Source organism: Taeniopygia guttata, chromosome 2, assembly GCF_048771995.1.
Source record: "Taeniopygia guttata chromosome 2, bTaeGut7.mat, whole genome shotgun sequence".
Taxonomy (NCBI): Eukaryota; Metazoa; Chordata; class Aves; order Passeriformes; family Estrildidae; genus Taeniopygia; species Taeniopygia guttata.
The window spans coordinates 116,292,642-116,306,425 of record NC_133026.1 but is presented as its reverse complement, the minus strand read 5'-3'; the positions used below and the strand labels follow the sequence as shown (position 1 = coordinate 116,306,425).

Genomic DNA, 13,784 nt, shown 5'->3' with positions numbered 1-13,784 from the left:
AAGATATGCTTTGGGGGAAAGCCTTGTTTTTCTGATTATTTGTGACTAACTTTTAATCTTTAAAATTTTTTTTATTACACTTTCTGTTGAATAATATTTTAAGCAGTGTGTCTTCTGAAGTTCCCCCAAGCTCCAATTTGAACATGATAAATAACATGCCTTGGAACTCAGAAATGATCTTCCATACTCAAAATACCATAAACTTGAAAATGTTGCATTATATTTTTTTCTTCCTCTTTTGTGCAGTTTCTTTTTCTTCTTATAACTTTGAGGGACTTTTTTGGGTGTAATGGAGAAGTACCATCTCACTTGCTGCCCATGCAGGCTGCTAAGCTCTATACCTAATAGAAAAACAAGACTCAAAAGTGTAATAAACACTAAAAAGGCTTATCTAGATCAAGTATATTATTCTTTAACCCTCTTGTCAGCATCAGAACAAGTATGGATTATTGACTGATTATTTATTTCTAACACCTTTCATACAGAAGGATCAGCTCACTCCCCAAACTGTGAGGTGCTGCCATTCCCATTCAGCAAGGAGCTAATCTAAAACAGTGAAGTAGTGTCAAATCTAATGTAAAAACAGCATCTCATGACACTTCAATTCCTACTCTGTCCATTGGACCACATAATCTGATATCTAACGTGATACAATTTACTAGAGGAGATCTTCTATCCCACTTTTTGGAAAGTATTGTTTTACTGCACCAGTAAAAGGTCCCTACATCAAGTATGCAGAAAGCAGCCATCCTAATTGCATATTAACCATATCCTTTTTCAAGTAAATTATATGAGATAGCTCTCACAACAAGTATAACACCAACAATTAATATGAAATGCATTACAAACTCCTCAGCAGTTACTAGTTTAGTACTGTTTTTTGTCTTTAATCAGAGAAAGAAAACAGATTTCTGAAGGTAGATAGCGTTATATTGTGCTTGGCCAACTGAAAGCTATTTAACTGAGAACTTCATTCCTACACATTGTTTTATATCTACAAATGATCATAAAATCATCCAGTTGGAAAAAAAATATTTTTTTTTAAGCCAGAATGAATCAAACTAATAGAAACTTGGTTACAAGCAAATATTTCACTAATTAACTAATTACAGACTCTGGGAGAGTGAATATATCCAAATTTCAGCCAGCTGCCCCTGAAGTAACAATCAGCCTCTTTTAACGGCATTACAGTTGTAGGATATAAAAAATTACATGGCCTGAGTAATAACCTCTGAGAAATTTAGTTGCAGGCATCAGTAACCTTTGATATCAATGGCACAGGGGAGCTCTCAGCCTTCCTGAGGAGCAACACAGGTCTCCAGTCCTCAGAGGAACATTCTAGTTCAGGCTTGAAGCTCTGTCTCAAACACCTAACAGCCAGCCACAGATCAATATCCACACAAGAGCCCACTGTTTCCACACCAGAGAGGTGTGTGCTTCCATGAGGGACCACACTGTGCAGGGGACTGGAACCTCCATGTGTGACACCAAGCCATATTATCCCAAACACAACCACAAGCTGTGGTTTGCTCAGTTGTTTGTTTGCTTTGTCATTTCTTTTTAAAGCTTTCCCAATGAGCAGTTAAGTTGTCAGAGTTCATAGAGTGACTTCAATCTGATGATCTCATGAGTGTACATCTGCCCACAGGAATAAAAGTGCCAACAAGATGAGTTGTTTATCTCTGGCTCCAATGGCAGAGTACAGCTATGAAGGTCAGACTTTACATTTGCAAGAAGTGACAGAGTTTCTGCATCTACTTCATAATTTCAGCACCTGTAACTGAGAAGTCTCCAGACATGTGAATTGTGAATGGCAATCATGAAGGACAAGTACATATGGGATGCTGAAGGTTGCTATAGCATATAATACCATGTTGTCATGTATATTACTACATGACAGCTGGAACTTCAGAAGGTCAACCCATCACTAAAGCAAAAAAATCTTAAGAAAGTAATTACAGTGGACAGACATGCCAGGGTGCCCCTGCTTTCATTTGCTGCTGTGTCTAGGAATTAAGAATGCCATTATTAGATTGCAGAAAATAGAGAATGATAGAAACAAAACTGAAGTGAGAGAGAGGTTAATACTGCATGCTGGAAATGTGCATATTAACACAAATGTTTTTAAAAACAGCTATCCAAAGTCCTTGGCCTTCTTTTCTCCTATTTTTAAAATTTTTTTTATACTTACATATTTAAATTAATTGTAAGTTCCTATAACACTACATTAATAGATATCTGCATTTTAAACTCAGGAGCTGTTTCAAATCAACTGTAAGGATCCATAAACAAAGAATGATAGCCATAATTTTTCTAGGAAGACACTAACATGGCCAGCCTTTCAGAAACAAATGGATAATCTGAATGAATGAGTGGGAATGAGAGTGAAAAACAACCCATAAGGATTGCATAAAGCTTTAGTTTTAGTTTAAAAGTCTCTCATGCCATAAACTTACAACATAAGATTAAAGAAAAAAAATATTTTCTTTTGCAAATCTCATTTTGTTAATATTAGAAAAAATTCAAAATAAAAACATTAAGGAGATTAGGAATATCTGTAATGACTCATAAAAGGTCTCAGTGGCCTTCTGAAAAAATAAAATACATTTCTGAAATTATACTTTAATTCAGGCATTATACATTTAAGTAAAACATTGATAATCTCAATTAAAGAATTAGCTGGTATAACAGAATTTGGAATGTAATTACTATACATAATACATTTTTTTTTTATTTTGATTCAAAGCTTGTCTTAGGGTGCAGTTAAAAAAAAGATTATTTTTTAAACATAAAATTTAATGTCCCCAGATTTTTTCATCCCTTTGAATGAACAACAGTGGAAAATCTGCTAACACAGATAAATTGTGGCTATTAGATTTCATAAGGATCAGTCTTTAAAAGGACAGGAGCTTACTGTTCCTTCTTTGCTGTCCAATGCAAAATCCCGTCAAGTTACAGCGGTAGCAGTTACTAAATTAAAAAAAATGAAGAGACTACTCATTCTGCTTTACTCTAAATTTTAATAAGCCAAAGTCTCAAGCTATTGGTAATTAATTCAATTTTTTAAAAAATTCAAAAGCCAGAATTCTTGTTTCTGCACCTCAGAAACTGGTAAAAGCAGGACCTTGGCTGCCCAGATGCAGATGCAACACATCACAGCACCACAGAGGCACAGGTTACTCTGAGAGCAGCCCAGGTATAGGGACTCTCTAAGACCAGAGACGAGAAAGCAGAGAAGGATTAAGACTTCAAAACTCTCCTTTTTTCACACCACCTCTGTGCACAGCTCATACCTCATCTCGTCTACCCCACAACGGCTTTCGATGGACCTGGAAGTTGCAAACAGCAGATGTGAATACACAATGTACTTCAAAGAGCTCACATTATGTCTAAAATCTCTGGAAGCTTAGTTTACCATCTGATTTTCTATGTTTTGGGACTAGGAGGTGGCTACTACACAGAAGTGATAAGGTCGGCAAATTTGTCCCTGCTCATGGTGGGTTGAGTCCTACAGGTGGCATAGATGCAGCAGTGCTAACATGAAAACATTATAAACCTGCCTGGCTGCAGTTAGGTCTTTTAGCAGTCCATGAAGTCTCACTTCCATTTGTATTTAATCTCTGGACTCTCTTTTTTGTTGTGTGTATAAAAGTCTAGGTTTGCTAAATTGAGAACAAAGCCTTTAGTTCCAAGTGCATTTTTGTCTTCCACAGATGCCTAACAACCTCCAGTTAAATCCATTATTATTAAAGAAGTAAACTGCACTGAACTATTACAGCTCTATGCAGAATTTTGTGCACAAAAAATGTCTATGCACCATCATTTAAAGGACAGAGCTGTTTCCACTCTTCATATGGAAAACCTTCAGCATCTTTTGATAAAAAGACAAATCTGCTTGCTCCCTGCCCATATAGGCAAATGTTAAAAAAAAAAATGTGTTGAGGTCCAAGGTCCATTCCAATATCCATGTTTGTCAGCAAGTATTCAGTGGCTTTAGAAGGTACACCAGAACAATTGAGTAGATGAGATACTAAGATAAGAATGAAATTTATATCTCCCCTCAAGTACATGAAGGAGGGTTCAAACATTGAATCAGCATTGAATCTTAGATGTTTCACAAAAAAATAAAAAAAAAGAAAAACAACAACAAAAAAAACCCCAACAACAAAGACAGACAAGACTACCACAAAAGGAACAGAAACCTCCAAAACACAAAAACTCCACCACACCTGTGAACTGAAGATGAAGAGCTGTTTTTAAAGACTGATGTGCATTCAGGATGTAACTACATGGGAATCATCATGAAGGATAATGTGAAACTCCTACTGCTGTGATTCAACATTAGGTAACAGGTATTGCATGATAGCAGAGTCCTGATGCAAACTAAATGCAGCAGGCATGGCGAACAGAGGTGCAAGCTTTATCACCTAGCTCTGGTTTAAAGCAGCTATGATGCCTGGAGTAAAACCTCAGCTGGCATCGATCTGCTGTAGGCAGCTCACTTCATCTTCCCCCCTCCACTTTCCCCTCCCACACCACAGTTTGTGCTGCATCGTTTGATTCAGGAGCCACGTGCTTCAGTGCTTGTGCAGACACCATGCAGCACTGTGAGCTACCATTTCTTTGCTGTGGTTTGTTTCCAGTGGGTAATAGGGAGAATCAATAATAAGATTTGAACTCATTTTTCTTCTTAGCCAATTGCCACAGCCTATCAGTTAACAGGATTTCTGAAAATACAGAAAAACATTTTGTGCACACATACCTTGCTTTCAGGAACTTCTGTTAACATTCTTACAAAACCCACACAGCTTCAGGCACTGTGCAAACATATGGGAGTATACAGACTGAAGTAAACACAAAACAGTAGAAAGAAATATCAGTAGACATAAAAAATTATGCCAGTGATACAGATTAAAAATAGCACAGATTTATAGTTCTGATTTTAATAAATAACACTGCACATTCCAGTGGAGGCTTCATGCATTTGACACACTAGTGTTATTGCTTGCTGCACAGTTGTGTTCCCAGAAATTCTTTAGGAAGGTGCCCAGCACACTAATATAATCAAATATCTGGAAGCATCTCAATACCACAAGTGGCACCAGTGCAAAATGTATTAAACTAGCATGGATTTACAGCCCCCAGTCTAATTCAGTTAAATGTGAAGGGGAATAGGGCTCTATAACTTGAAGTCACTTTTTTTTTTCTTTTAAAACAGAACCAAATAAACCAAATCTCAATGGCTCCCTCTGCTGTCACATCTTAGAAGTTTCATTATATTTGTAAATTCTTTTTTAAAACAGTTTTTTCCTTCCCTGGTCAGTGAACATCTGGTATTTTCACAATGTCACACAGTGTGCCGCTTCTAAAGAGTCAAAGAAACCTTTATCCAAAAGCAAATTTCTCAAAGTGCAATTCAATGCTTGCTTATCAAGGCTGGAATAAGTAACATCCCTTCACGTTTGCATGGGAGCTACATGTAGCATCATTAAAAAAATTGTAATCAGCTTTGGGTTGATCTGGATTTAACTGCATAGGTTAGGATTTTGACTCTAACAAAGCCAGACCACTTTGCATGAAACAACTGTATCTGTAACAAAACAACTGTAACAAATATATCAGAGCTCTGGGAACAGTCCTAGAGAGAGGACATGTTTCTGCTGAAATAAAAAATATTCCGTAACACATTAACCAAGCTGGAGAGCTGTACTGCCTTTGGCAAGCATTCTAGATTGCTCTTTGCCAGGCCCTAGGGACAGATAATGGTCATTACCTGGCACAGGTGAGCAGCAAAGCCACAATATCAGGGTGTCTTGTCACACAGCTGACAACAACTCGTCTGCCTCTCAGCATCTCAGTAGGAAGCTTAGCAACAAATACTCCATCAGGGACCTAACTCCAAGCCACAGAAGTCAACAGATCACTCAGAAGAAGCAAAACGAGACCCCAGGATCTGCCCTCACACAAGAATAAAGAACTCTGGAGGATATAATTTATTCTCAGCAATGTACAAAAAGGGAGGATAATAAAAATCTGCAGTGCTCGGTGAGAACACTGAGGTGTAAATTTAAGGAAAAAGCAAAACGCCTCAGTACTTCACTTCCCAGTCAGTGGAAGCACCTCCCAGGCACAGAGTGCATGGGGGCAGGCAGCTGAGGAGGGACATCCCCCCCAGCAGTGCTCCCCTCTCCGTGGCTTCCTGGCAGAAGCACATGCTGCTGAGTGACAGTCCCTCAGCACCCCCTGAAAGTAGATTTGGTGCCTGAGGTTAATGGACTGACAGCAGAGAATATTTCCATACTAGCCACAGAATTTGTCTCAATTGCCTCCGTCTTCTTTCCGCTCTGAACCCGATGCCTCTCAGACCGGGAGCTATATTTATCCCTCGCACACAGGGATGCTCTCATGGTTCTAAATTAAGCAGCTTCTGTCACGCCCAGGACCAGCCATAACCCTTCTCTATTGGTTCTCCACATCAGAGTTCTTGCTGCTTTTGTGGCACCCTGTCTAAACCAAGCACAGATGTACACACTGAAATAGTCACCTCACTCATCTGGTGGTGAAAGCTGAGATCGCTGGATGTCCCACACCGTACACATCACTTTTCACCCAGGATGCATTTAAACTGCTGAGAAACAACCTCTCCTTGAACTGCCAGGGTATCATTGACACCTACAGCCTAATTCTGCCTAAAGATTATACCCACTGCACTCAATCCCCTTCCTCCAGGAAACATGCCGAAACCCATCACATTTCCAGTCTTCCCATATCCTTGCCAGTGCAAAAACATCCTGTAGATTTCAACTGTTCTTTTCTTTTCAACTTTTTCCCAGCTCATTTTTTACTGTGATAGGCTAATTCACCTGCAGGAGGGAAGCTTAGTTTATATTTTGTAAAGACATACAAACACTCTAATTTGTTAGTAACAACCTCTTAGCTTGAAATCGCTTTGCTTTCATTTTGCTAGGCTAGGCTCAACCTTAAATTCTACCCATCCAAATACAGTTAATACTTATAACATCCCAGATTTAACTTGGAGCTATACCACCCTAATCTGACAAAATAAAATCTGAAAGGGCTTTTGAAATAGTCCAAATAAAATCTGCCCAAATAATATTAAGACCGCTCCAATGCTTCAGCTTGCAATGATGGTTCTTTGCTAAAAAAGTCCATACCCATTGAATGTCAGGGTGGTCTTACTCACCTAGACTGCAAGTATAAATTATTTAATCAGCTTCTTGGAGGCAGATACTGCATACCAGTATCAGGGGAAAAAGCTTAGCAGAATGTCCAAAAAACACTAAAGAATTACCCTTGTAGGGAATTTTGTGTTATCAAAGACACAGTTATAAGAGTGCTCTATGTATTACATACCCTCCAGATTAAATCTTTTTACTCTCATGTTTGTAAGAAGCTGGATCTTCCTTTCCTTGAGTTGGGCCCAACTGCTACAAGCTTTCTGGTTTACTGGCATTACTTGATTACTTGTAGTACTTTCCAGACTGGCAGGCTTGGAAGGAGCAATTTTCATATAAGAATTGCTGATACTACAGAGAGAAAAAAAAAAAACAAAAAAAACCAAAAAAACCCACCCAACTATTTGGCACATTTAAACCTGTCACTTCACTGTATTTGATGCTGGAAATCAAGAGGGTAGGAGATGAATACAATTAGTTAATGGAAGCAGTGATCAATCCTATTCTCTGTGCTTTTTTAGACAGAGGAGAGAACACAGCCTCTCAAAGCTCCTCTTGCATTTATTCCAGACTCTGCCTACAGAGCTGGAATAATTATCCTGACTTGGGATCAACTAAGTGTCAGAAAGCCTGAAACAAAAGAAGCTTGTTAAACTTAATGGTATTTGCATGCTTAGTTAATTTATTCCTTGGTAAAGGAGCACCCACACTACTGACATGAAACCATAGCATGAAGGTTAAAGATGTTTACTATTCTACAGAAGGTCTGAAGCACCAAAACCCCTATCCCCTCCTTTTCTGTAATGCTGTTAAGCCATGAATTTAAGGCAAATCTTCTAATTTCAACCCCATTGCAGACACACTGACTAAGTCAGATGTATCTTTTTGCTTGCTCACCCAGTGGATTTGAACTGATCCTTCTTTGAACTTCCCAGGTGTGATCCAGCTGTGAGTCAGAAACCTGCAGCAGTCCAGGGGTACTGCTGAGCTGGTTGAGAACAATCCAAGTAGCAACGCTCTGGGCCAGAACTGTGCTGCAGAGGTCAGCACACAGGCAGCAGAGGTGCCTGACACAGCTGACAACTAGATCTGCACTTGCACAGGTAACAACCAATGACCACAATGTATAAAAAGGACTTTTTCCATCCTAACTGTTTTCTTTCACAAATACTAACTCTCTATAGTGGCAGTAAAATAATCTGAGCTCTGTGTAAATTACAGTACACTTGAAATTCAATCTCTTACAAAAGTGCTCTACCCTGAGCTGAAGAAAAGAAAAAAGAAATATGAATACTCAGGGTAAAATCTGTAGAATAAAAGAGGCAATACCCAGCAGAATCTCACCCCTGCCTGGGAAAAGAAGCTCCTGGGAGGAAAACCTGGATGTGTAAGCACTTTATTTCAGGAAGTATTTTCTCAAGTAATTACTTGAGAAAGCAAAGGACCCAACTTTCACCTGGGAGCAGGTTTTCCTATGCCAGTATGCCTAGGCCCCAGCCTGAGCATGATGTAAGGAATCTATAGGGAAGAAGAAACCCAAACCAATAACTAACCTTACATAAAGTACATTTTGTCTTTGTACAGGGACAGAAGCACTTGATTCAGTGGGAGTGCAGCACCTGCCCCCATCTAACTCCTATATTTAGTTCTCCTGTAGGTTGCTTTAGAATGCTTCCTCTGTAATATCAAATGCATATAAAGATGGAAACTTTGGCCAAATGCTCCAAAGGTAACATTGCTGGAACAATGAGGTATTTTTCCAAGGGAAAACAGAGTGTGAAAAGTCTGTGCATAGCCCTTCTAGACACACCTAGTAACAGAAACTTTCCAACCACATTTCTATCAAGTGCAGCCTAGATTTAATCTTGCTATGTAAATGCTATTTTGCCTGTAGAATAACATGCCATTTATCATCTTGATAATTTTTCATATTTGGCTAAGGTTTCTTTTTAACATGCTTAACATTGAAAAGAAAAACCATGCTTAACATTGTCCTTTTAAGCGAGATCTCAGTGGACTTTTTTGTTCTTGGCTCTCAAATGAATCAATATTGCTACTGTAGATGATACAATTTTTTTAAAAAATACATTTTGCTACAGAATTTTCCTTTATTTAAAAGCTTTTTGAGTCTATTCGAGTTGTGTTGAGCAACTATTTAGGTAATCCACAAACCATAAAGCAACTGAAATAATTCAATGAACTAAATATGCAGGAAGGGTCTTGATTCAGAAAGTCTCAGTAAACTGGAGGTTAGGTGAGCATCCTGGGGGCAGCTTCTTTCCTTGCTCTCACACGACTCTTCTTGTTCTCATGATTGGTTATGGTCAGAGTATCAGATTAGCCAGAATTTTGGTCCAACTCTCATATGGATTCTTATTAATTGTAAAAAACAACTGCGAAAAAGGCTGAATTAAAGTTTTAAAAATATTTTTGCAACAAACTCCTTGACTTTATTAAAACCTAGGACTGAAGTATTTTCATACATTCCGGATCCTAGTTCGGGGAAGCTAACAAATAAGCAAAAAAAAAGGAAAGACATTAAGTTTTATTTACATATTTCATGCACCTATTTTTATACTCTTCTTTGAGCATAATGTTATTAACACTGAATAACAAAAAATGTTGAGAGTAATTTGATTTAGAAAGAATAATGAAAAACAATGGACACTGTGCAATTTAATACATCATTTTTTCATCCAATGTTTTGGCGCATTTCTTTAGCTATTGGGATAGAAGATGCCAATACAGGCATGCTTTTTTGTTTCAAAATTACAGGAAGATTTTAATTTGATCTGTATTGGGTATTAGTCTTTGTGACATTACTAGCCAAGGACTTTGGGCTCATCATAAGTCTGTGAAGCTTTGTGATTAAAAAGAACATGGCCTCAAAACTCTCTGCAATATCAGAGCATTCCACACAGATTGCAGAGACCTACAAAACTGGATCCAAATCTGCCAACAATGAGCCTTTTATTATTCGTGATGTGAGAGAGATGACAGGGGAAGGCTAAAACCTAATCTTAAACCTCTCCCGAGAAATTTCATACTCAGAGGTTTAGTCTCCCTTAAGACTCAGCAGTTCTTCTCTTTGAAAAGCTGCACAGAGATCATCCTTCTTTAAAATTTGCTAGCAGATCAGAGGGTAAATTACTTACCAACCTGGATGTCTCCCTTTTGACTTCCTTCCTCAGGCAGATGTTACTCGAGGTCAAGCTCTTACCTTTGTGAGGAAAGGTGCAACCAGCAGAGAACTGCAGCCATCCTGGGAGCATGCTCAGGTATTTCCACCTCTTCCCTCCTACTGTGATGGAATACTTGTACTACAATTGTTTCTCCCAGATCAAACTCTAGACTCAAAAGTCCTTAATTATTATCAATGATTTTATTTAAAGACCCATTTGCAGCCATTTGTGCGCATTTTTTATCATTGGCTCAAACTGTACCTCATCATTAAACCCTTTTCAGTCCCTAACACTCTTATCTTCATGGTCCTTTCCCTAAGATTTCCATGTATCCCACCACTATTGACTTCTATTTAACCTTTTTCCCACTACACACACACAAATATTTGCTGTCAGCACATTCTTCTTTCCACTATCCCCATTTCCTCAGTTTTATTTAGAAGCGTTTAAGTCCAATGACATCCATTTGTGAAGTCTAAAGCATCTCACCCTTTGCATGTCCTTCAAGTCTCCTGTAGAAAATGTGATTTATTATAATAGGATTATCATATTATCAGTTAAATATAGATGAGTTTATGCCTGCTGGTGGTTGACTAAGTAGAAATGTAAGAATTACTGTACTACATTTGTGCATTCTAGTTGAGGACCTGTTTCTCAAAAAATACAAAGTGGAGAAATTTGTGCACACCAATGTTTGCAGAAATAAAAGATTTAAAATATCACATTCAAGATTATCATTTGACTGCCAAGTGAATATAAATTCCTCTTTCTCTAGCAGTATTTTGATGCCAGAATTTAAGAAAAAATAGCTCATTTATTTAAATAAATCTTCTTATACTGAATGACTTAAAGGCACAGCACAGTACGCAGCTATTCTGCTCTGGGCACACCATTATCCCAGTGCTTCATCAAACCATTAACTGCCAGTCTGTAGTCAGAGGATAGTTTTTTTCCCCAATGCTCAGGGAAAGCAAATACTCTGCAGCAGGGATGGTCTCACCTGGGGTCTCTAGTGTCTGTGCCTTAGTGGTACCTTAACTTTTGAGAAAAAAAAATTGCAAAAATCAGCAAGTTATTTGATCAGATCTCTGACATGGGCTTAACCCGTTCCAAGTCTCCTTTCACAGGCTTATCTTGCAAAGTGAGCTGCATTATCTTCCAGGGTCATGCAGGCACCAGTGCCTCAGTCTCAGCTTCTCTTTGCACACCACTTTATGGTCTGGGAGATTGCCCCTGAGCTCATAAACTCACAGCTAATTGTTCACTTGTCTGCACTACACAAACTTTTTCCTGCACTGCTGGTATGTCTTTCTGAGGGTTTTTTAGATGGACATGTAGACAAGGAAAAGTACCTTCTGACTTAAAAAAAAAATAACGTTTCCCCAGTGAAAAAAAAAACCAAAACACCCCAGATTTTTATTCTTATTAATCATTAGAACTGTAGATTTAAGGTCAGAAACTCCTTCATTTATAAAAAGGCCCCAACAAGCACCAAATATACCCAAAACTCCTAGGAGGAGCTTAGCTCCATACTGAACCTACATGCAAATGTATAGCAAAACTGCACATCTGGACAGCATTTCCTCCACTTCCTTTAACCTTAGGCTTTGTTGGTGTATTTGCTCCTTATAGTTGAAAATACCACACGATTCATCTGTTTCAAATTTTTTTGAAAGATTTCCCATTACCCCTCCCACTTGTTTCACCCAAATACACCAACAGCTCATTGCTCTTTTACATACCATAGTTATGATTAATTGAATTGCAAGGAATGAGAGAAAAACACCACAAGAAGGTAGAAAGTCATGGCGTCCTTCCACGTGAAATTTCTGTTGCAGACAAAGCAAGCAGGCAGGTTCACTGAATAAGACTTAAGTTCCTCAGCTGCAACCTTACTCTTAGATATAAAGACAGTAAGTGAGAAACTCCATCATTTTGTAATGCTACAGAAAAGCAGCACTACAAACTTTTTCAGTCCACCTAAAAAGTCTTGAACACCATTAAAACAGATTTGGCACAGAGAAAACTAAATAGAAAGTTAAGCTGCAAAGTGTTCAAGACATAGCTTGTGTGGGACAACATTTTTTGAATGTAAAGCTCATTTTTCATTGTCTTGTCATTTAATCAGCATGAGAATAAAAATGATGCAACCCATCTCTATAGCCTCCTCCAACTATTATTCTCAGAAAAACTAGTAACTGAGTAACTTCTTCCGATAACCAACAAAAGTAGGAATAGAAATGTTACTGACCATGGGAGGCTAAGCCTAGCGCAGCAGCAATGATCTGGGACAGGGGAACAGCCAATGCTCCAAACAAAACTAACATTCCAAGTCTTGCAAAATACACTGCTTACTAAAAGAAAGGATTAATCAGGGAACTTTTTACTGGAAAGCAAGGTAAGACTGTAAACTAATATAAGACCAAGAGCAAAATCATAATGCAAAGTAAAAAGCAAAAGAGATGAGATAAATGGGCGGGAAAAAAATAGAATAAAAAACTTGCTGCATGCAGACCAGTTTAGGAATTCAACTGGACCCTGTGAACGTACTTAATTTTAATTATTTGTTCAAAAGATTCTTCCAGCTACATTGAAATAAGACTGAAGACCAACTTTACAAAACTCTCTTGGCTTTTTAATATCTTTTGTCTCATACAGCTGTGAGTTCTCTTCAGTATTCCAGCATTTCATCTACTTGCCAAGACAAGCATTCCTGTCTCCATCTTTGACTTTGTTTTCAAAAAAACCATCAATACTCACCAGCAACCCAAAGAGCATAATAATGACAGTTATTTATTAACATTTAAAATAAGCAAAAATTTCAGTAACTAAAAAAATTATCTGAATTGTTCTGCATGTGATATTCTTGAAATTAAAGATCAATACAACTGAAAGACCAAGCATTATCATCAAATATGAAGTTGGATGGAATACAGATCAAGTTAATAGCAATTACATTAACTTGACAAAATTAAATACAGTTTTACACATATTCTGATGAAGCACCACACTCACAAGACCCAGTGAAGCATCTCATGAGAACTGAGCTGCAAATCAGTTAAGCAGCTGAAAACAAACAGGTAGCCAATTTAAATTAAAAAAAAATTATGCTAAACATTTAGTAGCCATGTTTTCCAGGTAACTATGAGAAGAGGGATAGATTTAACATCCAATGTATTTCAGTCACACATCGCAAACATCTGAATTTTAACCAATTTAACTATTCTTTATTTCTGTAAGAAGAGATCCCAGTGCTCTCACCATCTATTTCACAAAGCTGCTAATCCAAACTGATGCAAATCCTGTTAGGATTCTTGGGTAACACTGAACAGCAGCTGCATCTATTAATGCTTGCAAAATAGAATTTCAGCATTTTTTTTAACAGCAGATATACAATTACAGTAGG

The 13,784-nt window shown here is 37.9% G+C and overlaps 1 long non-coding RNA gene across 1 annotated transcript in view; it reads right to left on the bottom strand.

Moving 5' to 3' along the window:
- Positions 1-6,295, bottom strand: part of LOC115493901 (uncharacterized) — a 48,422-nt gene extending 42,127 nt beyond the window's left edge. Inside the window, exons 1-2 of the long non-coding RNA XR_003958880.4 lie at positions 5,774-6,295; positions 4,763-4,844 (exon numbers count right to left, since the gene is read on the bottom strand). This is a non-coding gene — a long non-coding RNA (uncharacterized lncRNA). The remainder of the gene's footprint in view (positions 1-4,762; positions 4,845-5,773) is intronic.
- Between the last annotated feature and the right edge of the window lie 7,489 nt (positions 6,296-13,784).